This window comes from Balaenoptera musculus, chromosome 19, assembly GCF_009873245.2.
Source record: "Balaenoptera musculus isolate JJ_BM4_2016_0621 chromosome 19, mBalMus1.pri.v3, whole genome shotgun sequence".
In the NCBI taxonomy this organism is placed as follows: Eukaryota; Metazoa; Chordata; class Mammalia; order Artiodactyla; family Balaenopteridae; genus Balaenoptera; species Balaenoptera musculus.
In genome coordinates, this window is record NC_045803.1 from 32,236,841 (window position 1) to 32,253,213 (window position 16,373).

Below are 16,373 nucleotides of genomic sequence, written 5' to 3' on the forward strand. Positions count from 1 at the left end.
TGGGAGCTGCAGTTTCTCGGCATTAGGCTGTAATATTTCCAAATGGCATTAAACCAAAATATAATAATATTATTGCTGAACTAACTGTATTAGATTCCTATGGCTGCCACAGCAAATTACCACAAACTTAGTGGCCTAAAACATTAGAAATGCATTCTCTCACAGTCTGGAGCTCAGAACTTTGAAATCGGTGTTGGCAGCGCCCTCCGAAGGCACGAGAGGAGACTCCGTCCTCTTTTAGCTTCTGGTGGCTCCTGACATTCCTTGATCTGTGGCAGCATAAGTCCAGTTTGCCTCCATCTTCATAGGTTTTTTGTCAGGTGTGTCAAATCCACTTCTCCCTTCTCTTATAAGGACACCAGCCATTGAATTTAGGGCCCACCCTAACTCCAAGGTGGTCTCATCTTGAGATGCTTACCTTAATTACATTTGCAGAGACCCCATTTCCAAATAAGATCACATTCACTGGTACCAGGAGTTAGGACTTAGACATATCTTTTTGGCAGTACCCACTTCAACCCACTATACTTACAGTGCCAGAACATTTAAAACTGTAAATTAACTGTAATAAATGAAACATCTTCAAATCTAACTCTGTTTCGTGGAGGAGTTTCAGGATAAGACATCTATTTCTAGTTCCAGGGACTGCAAACCTCAACCAAGTATCTGATCTCATCCTCAGCACTCTCTTTCAGGCCTTTGGAAAGTGAGGCTGACAACCCTTGTCTGATTCCAGAGTTTAGTCATAGTCATTCTCTCCAAACAGGTTAATGTTCTAGAATGTGTTTAAGAGATTTCTCAAGAGACATTTTCCAACTAGAAACAGTCTGATTTTTTTTTAAAGTAGTTTTTAGTACTCTAGTTTACAGGGTAAGTATAGGTAGGATTAAATTGGGGCGGGGGGGGCGTGTGAGAAAGAGATTTCTACTTCAGCTAACCAGGTTACCAAACTCTTTCATTTTCCTTTTATACTTTAGGCCTTTGCTCACCCCCTTCCTTTAGCGTGGAGTAGCGCCTCTGAAAATGTCTGAGCCATAATGTCAGTCTGACCCTCTTAAGGCTTTCCTAGATGCCACCTCTTTCATAGTCTCAGATCTCTCTTCTCATGGCCTCCAAATATAGCATGTCGGCTTTACTGTTTAGGAAAAAACAAAACTTTCTGAATGTTCCCGCACAAAGTAAACAACTTTAGATTATGTTGTTGGAATTGACTTAGCAACCAATTTAAATCTTGATAAATGAAAATGTAGCCCCTTCTACACACAAAAAAACCCTATATGGAACTAAACGTCTTCATAATATGCTAAATTTCCAGATGGAAATCTGTCCTGTATGAATAAAGAGAAAAAGAAGTCTTAAAAAGAGGATAAAATAACTATAAGAAAATGGTGCAATAATAATTGACTTGTTAAAAACTCGTTCTACTTACCACGCTATCTATAATAAAATATTCATTATTTCCTTCCTTTTTCTGTCCTTGGAAATGTAGAGTATACTCAAACCACTCTTAGCTTATCTTTTAAATAATCAGAAGAAGCTAAATGGCTTTGGTAAGCATAAAAATGAATCACTGGTGGTATAATCCCATATCACCTAAATTGTTATTTTCATGGTTTATCTTTTAATTTTATACCTTCAGAATTAAGGTACTGCTGATTAAATGCAGCTGTGTATTACAGCTAAGAGGAAAAAGTAGTTGTCTTGAGTGCTAATTGTGTGTTTGTAGTACTGGCAAGTTGTTGGTAAGGAATTGGTTCCAGAAATCCTGTGGCAGTTTGTTGAATAGTTCAGACTTTCTTAGAATGATTAGTATGCTAATAGCAGTTCTTCAGGATTAGTACTAGCAAAGTATTAATATTGAGGGAAAGGTGCACTAAGCTTTCCCTAGCTCAAATTAGTTGAGGGAAGGTGCATTCTGAATGGGTGAACAATATCTTAATTCTGGAATTATTTTTAAAGAAATGTAGTTGTCATTTTCATCTATTCCTATAAACTGAAACTGCTAAGTGTGTGTACCAAGGAGAGGTCTTACCAAAGCTGCTTTAGTAAATTAAGGAAGAGATGAGGTTCATTCATAAGAGTTGCATCTATTTGCATACTGATAATTTGTATAGCAATTCTGAGAAATGGTTTAAGTAGGCAAAACATACTTATCTTCCTTATTGTTTCTGCTCTTAATATGCTTGAGCAGTCTTTTTTGCAAATAATAGTGATCTAGCCCAAATTGGATGATTAGAAATTTTGAATTGATGGACTCTGAAGGAATAAAACTTTGCTCTTCAAATGTTTTCACATAATATAAAAATGTAAGAGACTGTTGCATGGAATCTAACAGTGTGAAGATTTTTAGTTAAGCATTTGATTTATTGACCTCCTTTGTTATATTCCTCTTGCTCCTAAGAGAGTCAGTGGGAAGTTCATGGTAACCTTTCTTATGAATTTTTAGAGGACTTTAATGGATATTTGAATCTTGCCCTTTCCCAGCTTATAACAGCTGCCTATCCTAGACTTGAAACAACCTATAGGTAATGCTCTTGGGTTCACTAGCAAATGAATCCGGTTCCCACTGGATCCAAAGCCCGTTAGTTAGAGAGGAACCCTTTCCTAGAACAAATACCAGGTACGTTTTAGGCCAGAATTCAGTTGTAGTGGCTGAGGTGCGTGTGGAAAAGACACACATCACACTGTGTCCTGTGTTCTTGTTCAGGGCAGTAGCTGTGCTAGGCTTCGTCTCTTGTGTAAACACTGCGGTGCCCACATCACCCCCACTTAATGAGTACATTTGCTGTTCCTTGTCATTAAACCCTGACCCAGAGTAAATCTGAGCTGGTAAAAACCAGTAAACATGTAAAAAGGAAAAAACAGTGTCTTCACAGAGGCAGGTTAATGTGCCATCCTATTTTGTGTTTATAATTAGGTAGTCTAATGCTGATTGCTGTGGTAAGTACTGAAATGATTCAATTTTTCGGCCTGTTTGTGATAAGGGGAAAGGTAGACATTACGGTCTGGTGGCAAAGTACGCAGTTGTATTAAAGTGTCCTCTGAATGGAATTAAAAATGGTAACTTTGGAATAAAAATGGTGGTTAAAGGCATCGTCTGTGGAAAATGTGAAAAACTGCTTTTATGTGAGCCAAGTATATAAGATTTCAGCTTTTTTACTTAACCATTCACACTTACTCCTGAATGCAGGGCTTTCAGAACAAGCAAGTAAATGGATGCTGAATGCATTCTGTGCAGGCAGGAAATGACAGGCTTTTTTGTCTTCTCAGAGGTTTCTTATATCCTGTAGTGAGCAGGGGAATATCAATTACCAACTTAAGAAAGAAGTTGGAATGTTTCTGTAAGAGTATTTTGGAAGAAGCCCACGGCTAAAATATTTATCTAACAATTTAACAGAGCACTTCAAGTATTGGCCAGGCCCTGGTGCCTTTGAACTGGAGTTGAGTCATCCCCTCCCTCTTTACCAGCTTCTCTTAACCTGCCGATATCTATTGATGCCTCGGTACTCCGGAGATGCGGAACGTATATTGTTATCTTCAGTCTGGTATCTTTAAATTGCTTGGTTTCAGGAATCAGAAATGGGCTAAACTGTTTGATTTAAATGGGGGTTAAAACCTTGTCAAATATTGAATGCACTACTGTAGACCAGTCTGTCATTCTCAGATGGCAGCCCTTGACCCTGTGCGCCACTTTGATCTGCTTGCCACAGCGCCCTGTGATCTCTTATTTCTGTTTCGGAGTGTTCCGGGCCAGCAGCCTGATGCAGCTCCTTCCATAGGTGGTGGTTACAAAGTGTGGCTCCCTAGTTATAAAACTTTGGGGCCCAGGTTCTCCTTGTCTCCATTAAAAATCCACATTCTGTGAAGGAACTGAGAGAGGGGCTCAGACAGGAGAGACTCTTGGTTTTGCTTTTTTCTGTTTGTTGTTTGGCAGGGACCAGGAAAAGAAGCTGGGAGGTAGGATGGGCAACATTCTCTACTGACAAGACCAGTACTATAATTTCTTTTGCTGCAGAGCTCCCAGAACCAGTGTGTATTGTTTCCTTTTTGAGCATTTTCCTGTCTCGCAAATGGTTGGCTTCCATCTTGCACTTCAGATATGGAGAGGTTGAGTGAGTCCCACACTCAGAGTGAAGGCAGCTCCTGGTCTGCAACACTAACAATGAGCAGCGGTGCACGCGCTGCTTCAGTTATCCTGGAGGGCGGAAGGGCTAGTCCCCACTTCTCACCATGGAGTGGCTGTGAGGCCGAGATGCCATCAGCAGAATCCCGCCTGTGCTTTTCAGTAAACCACAGCACTTGAAGCACTGCAGCAGAATCTGCTGAGCAGGGCTGGGCGTGACACGGCTTCCAAGAAACTGTACAAAAAGAACCTTTGTCTTATAAAACACATTTACAACTAGAGCCAGGCTATTCGTTTAGTTCATAACACAAACGGGAGGATTAGGTCAGCAGAACGTAAGTGGGAGTGTGGATTCACTGGCTGATTTTTATTACTACCTGATTTGATTTATTTCTTTGAATGACACGAGCACAAGGATATGGGGCAGAGTTTTCTCCATTCCTCCTTTATCTATTTAAAAAAAATTGTCTAATTAAAAAAAGCTATTACTATCTTAGGGACAGGTAGACACAGCCATGGAAGGTTATAATATGCTTGATTTGCTCAAGGTACCAAAATATACTTGTATGATATTATCTGGGAGTGCATTCTCATTTCTTACTCGGTTCTCTGTTATCCACAGTGCATATGAGTCTGTCTCAGCAGAAGCAGTCTCTAAATGAGCAGGGCCTGGTGAATCCTTGAAGGTTTAAGGCATTCACAGTAGCACTTGGCTCTGTGATGAGGCCCCACACTGCCCCACATGTCTTCATGTTGAAGGAATATGGTGATGGGTGTTGTATTCAGAAGGTGCTTACATAATCCGTGCTTCTCAAGTTTCTTTTTTCCCAATTTATCTCAGACTGAGAGATACTTTTATAAAATACAGCAAAAATGAATTACTAGAAAAAATGAAATAAAAGACATGCAGAATATAAGCCTTAGGTTTTGTTTGTTTTTTGTTTGTTTGTTTTTGGCCATGCCATGAGGCTTGTGGGATCTTAGTTCACCAACCAGGGATTGATCCTGGGCCCCAGCGGTGAAAGCATGGATCCTAACGACAGCCTAAGGCCTGTAAGCCTTAGTTTTTTAAATTAAATTCAGTGGACGTAAAATTACTCTGTCAGATTGCTATAAAAGTTTCTAAATGCTGATTCTCAGATTTTGTACTTACCTGCTGCAGACTGGGAACAAACTACTTGTGGACGGGTGCTTCTTCAGCTGTACTTTGGGTAGTACTAGTTTCAGTAGCTGTGTTTTCTTCCTTTCTCCTTTCCCCCCCACTTCCTCCCTCCCCTCCTCCCCGCCACTTTCCCTCCTCATCTCTCTCCCCTTCCTTTCCTGTCTCCCTTCCTTTCTTTTGTTTAGTTTACTTGTTGGTACAGTGAAACATGGCACCAAAGACAATTTTGAATTCCGGTTTTCTGTTTTACCCCAGCTAAAATAGGGAAGGCAAAGCTAAGGCTTACTGAACATTTATTGTGTCCAGACACTGTACTGAGCACTTTCTGGGTTTCCTCATTCAGTCCTTCCAGTAACCCTCTGAGGCAGTTACTATTGTTAACTCCATTTCACCAAGGAGGAGCCTAAGGCCTAAAAGGCTATTATGCCAGACTTGAAGTCCCTTCTGTGGGTTTGAGTTCAGTACTGTGCCCTTATTCCCCTAGGTTTTAAATTTCACTGTAGACTAATTTTCAGGTTATATTTGAAGGAGAAAGATGGTAGAAATAGGAAATAGAAGTATAGTTGATCACTCATTTAGAGCAAAATAAAGAGTATAAAGCCCACAGAGAATGGATGTGGTGGGCATCGCTCTTATTTATATAAGCTTAGTAGTAAAATAATGTTGATTGAGGGAGAAGCTGGAATGTGCTTTCTAAACCTTAATACAAACACTGCTGGTTTGGGGGGAAGATGAGTTTTGCAGGAAGGCCAAACCTGCTTCCTCCGTTTATCTCCAGGTGCTGGTTTTTTTGCCATAGTTTTCTGCTTGCTGAGCTGTCAGTTTAATTTACTGTCTAAAGCCCAGCCTATTATTTCTCAGTTTTGCTGCCCTACAGGTACACTGTAAAGGATTTCTGTGAAATCCTGGAGCAGCTTTTAGTTTTGAAATGCCAAGGCTTTGTGCTTGTAAAAATAGGTTGGGTTCAGCTTCTTGCTTGATCATCTTTGTTTTGTTTTGCTTCTGAAGCTGAGCTGGAGTTAGAAGGATGATGCTAGAAGCAATTTAAAGGGCACATCAAATTTTTACTGTAATCCTGAACTATTGATTATTGACTTATTTGTAGGTTTAATGCAGACCCATTTCCTTACTTAGCGTCTGACTGGCCATTAAGCTCTGGCAGTATGCCGGAATGTTGAAATCTTGCATCTTATAATATGATTTGGCTGCCTATGGGTATTATGTGTGTTTGGCTTTTAAAGACACAGGCAAAGCCCTCAACTTGGTGTGTGCTCCAGAATACAGGAAAGAATTTCTGCACAGCAAAATTACTCACTTCTAGGAGACAGCACAAAAGTGAGGAGTTGACATTCAGCAGAACATTAATACCTGAAGTCATGCAAATTGTTACTCTTTGGACTAACTGGCTCTTAGAAATAAATGCAAACTAACATAACAGAATCTTGAAGAGAAGACCAGCAGGGAACTAACTGGGCAGGGGTGGTGGTGTGCAAAGAGTAGGTCCCAGCTAAGCAAGCACTCCCATGTAAGTGGTCCTCAGCGTGTGCCTGGTGCCACTCTCACAGTGTGAAGTTGAAATTAGAATCTAGCTGAGGGGCAGGTACAGTGTCCTGCTTATGGAGGGAGCTGGGCTCAGAGTGATTGGAAGAGAAGCAGTCATTGCCTATGAAAGACTTTTACCCTCCTTTTCACAACCTGGACACCTCTTGACTGGAATTGAGGGTGAGTGAAGGCTGAGGGAGTTAGATGACAAGAAAACATTAAATTTGGGATTTTAAGGGTGTGAATGAGAACTGAATGGCGTTAGAAGGGAAAATTCACTTTTCCCTCTAATTACAAAAACAAGATGTCCTTAGTTCACAGAACTTGGAAAATGGCTCCATAGTGTACTTTCTTGACTGCCACCATTTTGGGAGTGTTGAATTGTTTGGACCAGGTACTTGAAGCTGTAGAACATCTTTGAAATGACAAGGAAAATTGATTTATTTTAACAGGGGAGTGAGGAATTAGTCCATGAAACATGTGTTAGAGATAGACTATAAGAATGGCCCTCATAGTTCAGAATTGGTCAATTCCTATGAAGTAATATACAGTCTTTTCCTTTATTCTGTAGTGGAAAAAACTTCCTAATGTGTGAAAAGGGATCTGAGATGTGCAGATTTCATGAGCAACCATTATGTCATTTCACTCTCCCCCTCAAACCGTTGGGAAAGGACTTCCCTGGTGGCGCAGTGGTTAAGAATTCGCCTGCCAATGCAGGGAACACCGGTTTGATCCCTGGTCCGGGAAGATGCCACATGCCACAGAGCATCTACTGAGTCTGTGCTCTAGAGCCCATGAGCCCATGAGCCACAACTCCTGAGCCCGCGCGCCTCAGCTACTGAAGCCGACGTGCCTAGAGCCCGTGCTCTGCAACAAGAAAAGCCACCGCAATGAGGAGCCCTCGCACCGCAATGAAAAGTAGTCCCTGCTCACCACAACTGGAGAAAGCATGCGCGCAGCAACAAAGACCCAACGCAGTCAAAAAAAAAATAAATTAAATAAATAAAATTTTAAAAAATTATTAAAAAAAAAAACCTGTTGGGAAAAATAGTTATTGAGAAGTTCTATGACTTTGCCCTAATTTAGAAGTTTTAGGGGGGAAGTAACAGGTTAGTAATTTTATGTGAACTTTGAGGGACACACCATAATAATCTTTCCATTCGTATAATACTTTGCAGTGGGCTTTGTCCATCACCGTCTTGTTCCTTACTGCAGTGTTTGAGGTGAGGTGAATGGGTGTTAGCATCATCTTTATCTTTATTTAGAAGCAGAAGAAACCGAGATCAAGATAGATTAGTTATTATCAAAGGTGGAACTTGAACCCAGATGCTTCTTAATACCTTGCCCTGTATCCTTATTATCATGCCTTGCTGAGGAAGGCATCAAGGGGTGGACTGGTTGGATAAATTCCTCCTCCTCCTCCTCCTCCTCCTCCTCCTTCTCCTCCTCCTCCTCCTTCTCCTTCTCCTCCTCCTCCTCCTCCTCCTCCTCCTCCTCCTCCTCATCATCATCATCATCATCACCATCACCATCACCATCGTCACCACCACCACAAAGATGCTAAGCTAGTTCTTTTGCCACTGGTCAAATTTCTTGATGTTTTGGTTCTTTCCCCTTAGACCTTTTCTTACTTGTTTTCTTTGAAGTGACATTTCCATTTATTCCTTTCCATGTGAAAGATTTGCTGGTTAACTAAATCAGTCATAGGTATGAAAATGCTACTTAGAAGGGTAATATTACAGACTGAGTGGGGACAAACCTCACTTTTTCCATCTGAGATATACTTTGGAACAAAAAGTGATACTGAACAAAAGTGTTGCTGCTGCTGATATATTTTACAGATGTACTTTATGTGAAGGGGCCCAGGGTTTCTTGAGATTTGTCACACTAGAGCCTATCAGCCTTGTTTGTGCTGAGTAGGTCACTGGTGCCAAGCAAATGCAAAGTGGCAAACCAGAACAAATACCATATTTGAAACTTTAGGTGGACTAGACTGTCAGGGTTCAGAGCAGGTTAGGAGGGAGATTTTTTGTTTTTGTTTTTGCCAGTTTTTTGCTTTCTGTTTCACCCTCCCTGATTCTTCCTTCCTTTGGACTATCCTCCCTTCTTTCATTTTTTTCGTCTGTTCTTTTTGTCTTTTCTCCTTTTTTCCATTCATTCTTGCTTTCCTTCTGTCTTTTGCATCCCTCTTTCTTTCCCCCCCGCTGGTCCCCCCCAGCCTTTTGGACTGGCTGGCATCCAGAGCAGCCATTGCTAATGGGAGTATACCTCCTTTTTTGCAATCAAGTGGCAGCTGTGAAATCATGGCTGTTAGAATGGCTTCTGCAGCCTGGCAGCGTGCAGCCACCAGCGCTGTCTTGCTCTGTAGAGTGAGTCTAGGTGTGGGGTTGGGCTGGGCCTGGTGGAGAGGCTGGATCTACAGGAGCCTGGCTTTGTTGGCTGCCAGAGGTGGGCCTCTTCCTCACATGCTCTTGTTACTTGTGTTTTCTGCTTTTGCAAACCCCAAAGAGGTGGAATTTAGTTTATTCATCTGGCTAACCTGCTCATGCTTTGCTCTTTTAATGGGTACCCTGAAGTGCATTTCCTTATTTTTGGCCCTTGCCTAAAGCCTCTGCTAATATTCTACTTTTTTGGTGCCTGACTCAGCTTGATATTGAGGGTGTATAAGACTTTTCTGTTATAGTACATAGCTGTTTTGGGTGAGGCTGTTTCAACTTATTTGTTTTTTGAGGATTGATCATACATTAAAGCCAAATCCTAAGTAGAGAAGATGATGGGGAAGAAAATGACCAAGGAAAAGGGCACATTTGATTTTGTTTTTTATGTTTTAGGAATGAAGTTATAAATTAATCTAGCTCTCAACTTCATCTATGTTCTTCACCGTTTGTTAACTATTCATCCTACTAGCTCATATTTTGGGGAAAGGGGGAGTGTTATGGAATAGGGTTTGTTTTGGAGCAGCAAACATTGCAGAGCCCTTCAGGCCTCCAGGTTTTTCTTTGGGGATTAAGAGGGGAAAGGAGCTGCAAATCTCACCTTTGTCTTTGTATTAACTTTCTACTTCAGGTTGGTTTTAATTTCCTTCTCCATTCCTCTCATGAATGCATTTGACAACAGGAAAGAAGCTCTTTATCAGTGATTCTAAAGTGTGGTGCACAGATCAGCAGCATCAATATCACCTGGGAGCTTGTTAGAAATGCAAATTCTCAGACCCCACCTCAAAGCTACAGAATCCAAATCTCTGGAGGTGGGGCCCAGAATGTTCGTTTGAACAAGCCCTCCAGCATGAGGTCCACTGGGTTAAGTTATTACAGAAGTCTAGTTAGTATAAGTAAACCCTTCTTTTCTAGCCATCTCTGCCAACTTTTATACTTAGTCCACCTGTGGACTAACCCTGAACTTTCAGCCTGCAAAGCAGTATATTTATCTTCTAAGTGTTTGAGTCCATAAAGAATTTGTAACCACTCATGAAGGACACAGTGGTCAATAAAATATGTTAAAAACTTATATATATTAAAAACCTATGACTTATAATTGGTCATTGATTATTTTTTTTACCATGGAGGTATTGACTCTGATACCGAGGCTGTAGCTTAAAATACACTGCCTAAAAAGCAGTCAGAGCCCAGTGGGGAATGAAGAAGAGAGGGGGATGGAGGAAAGGGAAGTGGAGGGATTAATAATCCCATCTTAGTTAATCATCACTTTCCTCTCTGATCACTGTGAGCGGATGTGCTATTGCTTCTGCAAATGTTAATAATTCATGGATGGACTGTGCCAAAAGAAGGCCTTAAATCTGGTCTCTCAGCAGATTAAATACACCGTCTGCCATCATTAGGAGCCAGGAGAGATGAAAGATGGACTTGTTGTTTTTATTCATTAACCTGATTTTCTCTGCCTTTCTCCTCAGCGCCTCTCATCCTCATTTTGTTTACCTTTTCATTTGCTTCTCTCTGTAACCCCCTCCTGCATTGAGTGAGCGCTAAAGATCTTGGGTCTACTGTTAATGACATTAGATTTTACTTTTCCTTACCTACTAGTAACAACAGATGCCATGAGAGAAAGCAGAGAGGCAGAATAAGTATTTCCTTGGAAATGTCTAAATCAGTCTGAATATTTTAAAAATGTATTAAAATGTGCAGCCTGTGGGTCTTAGAAATCATTTGAAATGGCTTCTCTTTGCTTTGAAGAGTAATTCTGTTGTATAGGCAGTTGAAGATATACATAGTGTTCTTCATATAGGTGTGGTAGCACTTTCCCATTTTACAGATGAGGAAACTGAGGCATGGTGTGAATAACTTGTGTAGGGTTACCTAGAACCCAGTTCTTTGACTCCCAACTTCAGCATGCTTTCCACTAGGTTTAATTACCTCTTGCCTTTAGAAATCATATGTAGGTAGCTTTACATGGTTTTTCACCGATAAGGCTTAAATAGAACTTAATTAGATTAAGTGTGACTAATATATAGGTAGCTTCACAGGAACACTTCAGGTTAAATTCTGAATGTGAGTTGCCCAGAAGCACCACAGTTGGAGAAGGCTGACGATAAGCTGCAGTTCTGTAGACATTTCTCGAGCATCTGAATAATAACCTTCAACAACTTATAGGTTAATCAATAAATATATTTGAGCACTTAACCCTGTGCATGATGCTTTGTTAAGCACCATAAGTGGATATAATATAGTCCCCATCTTTATTAGATCTTCAGTGTTTTAGGTCTACCGAAGGGGATTCAGCTACTTGAAATGTCCCAGTATCGACTTAAGGATGTGAGATGGCAAAATAGTAGAACTGGAAATGTTTTAATCACCTCAGTAGTTTGCTGGAGGACTTAGTATGTAAGAAGCATGTTAATAAAACTGGACCATTGTTTTTTTAAATGATTTTCACCTGTGTCACTGCTGGAAGGATGGTGGAGAGAATGGTGTGGGAAGAGCAGATTTTATTTTATTTTATTTTATTTATTTATTTATTTAAAAATTATTTATTTATTTATTTTTGGCTGTGTTGGGTCTTCGTTTCTGTGCAAGGGCTTTCTCCAGTTGCAGCAAGCGAGGGCCACTCTTCATCGCGGTGTGCGGGCCTCTCACTATCGTGGCCTCTCTTGTTGCTGAACACAGGCTCCAGATGCGCAGGCTCAGTAGTTGTGGCTCACGGGCCTAGTCACTCCGTGGCATGTGGGATCTTCCCAGACCAGGGCTCGAACCCATGTCCCCTGCATCGGCAGGCAGATTCTCAACCACTGCGCCACCAGGGAAGCCCCAAGAGCAGATTTTAAAATCAGCCTAGTTTTCAAAAAACTGTTTTAGAATTGCAGATCCTCGTGTTCCTGTTGTAGAGATGTGGAGGGTGCAGTACCTCAGTGAATTTGAAATTCTGACCAGATAATGAAATATATACAGGTTTTCCCTTGTTTAAATTACATTGAGGATTGAGTAATTTTAGTAATCCTTTTCTACTGAGGAGTCTTTTTTTTTTTCTTAATCAATTTCTGGCCTCATCAGGGTTTTCTAGTTAATAACAGAAATAGTAAATAATATGCAGCAAAAAAATTGCATGAAAATTGAGGTTTTAGTGTCTTTTATCTAAAATAATAGTAATAATATGATAGACATTGCTTTAGGAAGCAAATCCAAACTCTGAATATCTGCATTTATTAAAGAAATCATGGGGCGATATTTAGCTTTAGTATTCCTTCAAATAACAGCTTCCCTACTGAATTTAAAATAGAAGTTGTTTAAAAGAGTTCTATTTACAATCAACCTGGTAAGAAATACATCTGTTGTGTAAAGTACATTGGTAACGAAACTAGCAAGCCAGAAGCTGTTCTTTTCTATCCACCATCATCCTCCATGTAAGAACTTCAGATTCCATGAAATAGAGTCCATCAAGCACACACCCAGCCAGGTTTTGTTGGTACAGTGTCCCATAGTGCTATGCAGAGAACTCAGGCCCTGAACCCAGGACCTGGACCTGTGAGAATCTGAGTTTCTCTGTGCCTTATTTTCTTAATCTATGCCACAAGGGAAATGAGTCACCCCTGAAATTTTATGGCTACAACAAAAATGAGTCTGTATTTACTGTATTATTTCATTTATTATTATTGAGGTAGAAGTTCTTCATATAGTCGACGAGTTCTTGCCAAAATCTCTTGTTCCCTTTATCTAAATACTAAGGCTTGATTAGATGCTGTGAGTGTGTGTGTGTCTGTGTGTGTGTGTGTGTGTGTGTGTGAGAGAGAGAGAGAGACAGACAGACAGACAGACAGACCCAGACCCAGACCCAGACCCAGACTGACAGAGAGCTCTCATTCTGAATTTCTGAAACTTTGGACTGCAGTGAATTGCCCTGGAGGAATATTTGAGGAGAGCTGCTTCCTCCTCCCATTTTAGCCCATTCCCATTAGTAACTGCACTTAACTGAGGAACTACTTCCCAAAAACATGTTTAAAGTGGAAATCTTACTTCTGAAATTACCTTCACCTACCTGCCTTAAAGTTTCTGGCCCACTTCTAAACCGTGTTCCCACCCCTTTTGGCTTATAGGCTTACCAAAGCAGAACCCTGCTCTGGGGCAGCAGGAACTCATCAGCTTCTCAGGCAGAGAGCTTTCTTCTCCCTGTTGTTTCTTGACCCCTGAGCAGACAAGTTTGCATATGAGCAACAGAGAGTGGACATTAATTTGTTTTACTGCTAAAAAAGATGTGCAGACATCCTCTGACTCTTTAGTGACTGCGTAAATCTAGTGGTCCTCACTTAATACTCAAGGTGAAATGTCATTGATAAAATTAGCAGGTTGCTTTTTCATTCTCAGCTGATTTGTCAGGACAGATCAGCTGTGAATACCACACCACTGACTTTGGCTAGGACCATCTCATTTTCCCGGAATCTCCTTGGCTCTAGATGCAACTGAGAAGGAAGCCGACTTTGGGAATTGAATACTGTTGGTAATATTGCTTAGTCACAAAGAAGAATTTGGTGCCTCTGCACATTGGCCAAGAACCACCTCAGCATCTGTCTTAATACCTAAGGCTGCAGTTATCTCAAGGAGCTGAAGAGATTTGAAAGAACAAACAATAAGCCAAAGTAATATTTAGCTCCCCTTTAAGTAGATGCTTCCATCTCCCTGGGTGGGGCCTGGTGAACACTAATGAAAATCAGTGAAGTGGTTTGTTGCATGCCCATTAAGGACAGCACGATGGTAGGCACTGATGACAATTAGAATAAACATAAATTCTGGATACTGCCCCCTAGAAGCTCCTTGTTTTCTACCTGGAGAGCCCAGACTAACATTCCTATAATAGGGTCAAACTGTCCAAGACAGTGTAAAGTGACTGGCAAAACTGAATGGGAATGACATGAGATTCTACATGCCATACGGAGTTCAGAGGAGAGGAAGGGGGTAATGACGAATGACTTCAAGGGTGATTGGGGATGATCCCCTGGGATAGTCAGGATCCCAATAGGCCTTGAAAGATTAAATGGGCTTAGCCTGAAGGAAGTGAAAGATGATATGAGAGTAATAACCTGAACAAGGTCAGGGAGGTGAGAATAGAAGTTATGTGCTAAGAAATAAAGTCTGTCAGTGAGGGGGGGATCAAATGTGAAAGGAGTGACTGCCAAGCAGTGGAGTGTAGGCAGTACATGCTGTTAAAAGTTTTGGAGTAGGTAAATGTCAACACGGAAGGAGGGAGGGTGTGGAAACACTTAAGGAAGTTAGCATGGCCAGTGGAAGGATACCTGCTGCGGTGTTGTTCAGAGGCAATTGCAGTAATCCAGGCACAGTGATGATGGCCAGGACCAGGTTGGTGGCCGAGAAAGCGGAGAGGAAAAGATATGTGAGAGACATTTGGAATAAAACATCTGCCGCACTTGGTGCCTGTTGGGCTTAAGAAGGATGTTCAGAAATAACTCAAGGTTTGTGGCAAGAGAAGGATTGGTGCTGTTGGTGAAGCTGAGGAATTACCAAGGTTAACTAGATTGAGAGTTGAGATTTTGTTTCAGTTTTTGATGTTCTGGCAAGACATCACCATGGAAATGCCCCTGAAACACTTAAAGGTAGGATAAGAATCACTGCTCAGAAAATAGCTCCAGACAGAATTTTCCAGAGCCACTGGTCTAGAGGTAAGAGTTGTGGCAGTGCAAATGACTGTACAGGACGGGAAGCGTATAGCATGGGGCAAGGGACCAAGGTCTCAGTAAGGAGAGAGGAGCCAGGAGGAGGTTGGTGATGGAGGCTGGGAAGGGAACTGGGAGCCCGCTGTGCCTCAGAAGACTCGCAAGTAGGGGACAGTGACTGCCCGACCTCACGTGGCCTCTCATTTTTAACTCTTAAAAGCACTTACCCACCAGTGATATTACTTGATCTTCCCAGCAGCCCAGTGACCCTGGCAGAAGGCAGAACACAGCTAACCAGCGTTCTGTAAAAGTTTGATTTCTGGGTAGAGCCCTGCATATTGTTAATGTACTTTAGAGCTTTACAGTTGTGCACTTGAACTTCACCTAGTGATTTTTTATTTATTTTATTTTATTTTAGTTAGTTAGTTAGTTTTGGCTGCACCGCGCAGCATGCGGGATCTTAAGTTTCCCGACCAGGGATTGACCCCATGCTCCCTGCAGTGGAAGCATGGATTCTTAACCATTGGACCGCCAGGGAAGTCCCCACCTAGTGATTATTATAATTCTACTTGAACCATAGAATTTCAGTGGCTTCCTTTTTCTATTCTATAATCTTATTTGTTAATGGTAACAGGTTTTTGTTTTTTTTTAAAAGGAGTACTAATGCCACCCCTTAAAAAATGTCTCCTCATCCTTGGTGTGTTTCAAGCATGGGCCTAAGGAAATTGGAACTGTTTCCCCCCCTCCTTTTTTTTTTTCCCTTCTCAGATCTTTCAAACCAGTTAGCTACATGAGGGAGAAAGTCTGAGAGTCTTTGGAACCTGGATATCTTAAGTTGGAGGAAGTGTTCCTACTATTTTCGGAAAATTTTTTCTTTCTTTCTTGGTCCTACACCTGTACTTTGCTAAGAAGTTCTTTAATGGACTAATTGGGAGAATCTGTAGAGAGATGGAAATAAAAACAACAAACTTGAAACTTCTATTAAAGATTCTCATTACAGTGAATTCTAAGGAACTATCTAAAGGCATACTTTATTAGAATTTTATATGGAATACTGTTTAAAAATTCAAGCCCTCACCTGAAATTTGGAGATCTTTCAAATACACAAAGACCTAATACACTTTGGTCATTGTGGTAGTAAGATCCATCTGTCTTTACACTTGGGTGTCTACATTTTTTACATAGAGTGTGTGTGTATCTGATGTACAAATTAGCTGCTGTTGTAGTTCAGAATGGTGCAGTGTACAGAGGATTTTGAAAAGATCGTATCGATCCCCTTTGGTAGAAAGAATCAGACATCATCTTTGCATTTGTATAAGCAGGCGCATTTATGTCCCTTATATTAATAAGTGCTGAGTCCACTACTTGTCTGTCCTTTTCTCTTTGTTTTAGTTTTTGCTTAGGGCTGTATAAAGCCAAAACACAGAATT

The 16,373-nt window shown here is 41.0% G+C and overlaps 1 protein-coding gene across 2 annotated transcripts in view; it reads left to right on the forward strand.

The window, feature by feature from the left end:
- The window catches only part of NUP93 (nucleoporin 93), a 104,827-nt gene that overhangs the window by 31,793 nt on the left and 56,661 nt on the right, over nt 1-16,373 (forward strand). Inside the window, exon 1 of one of the 2 annotated variants that reach the window (XM_036834420.1) lies at nt 10,296-10,306. The exons of the other annotated variant lie outside the window; for it this stretch is intronic. The gene's annotated coding sequence lies outside the window, so the exon portion shown is untranslated. Of the gene's footprint in view, nt 1-10,295; nt 10,307-16,373 lie in introns of those variants that run through there. 2 annotated transcript variants of the gene reach the window in all.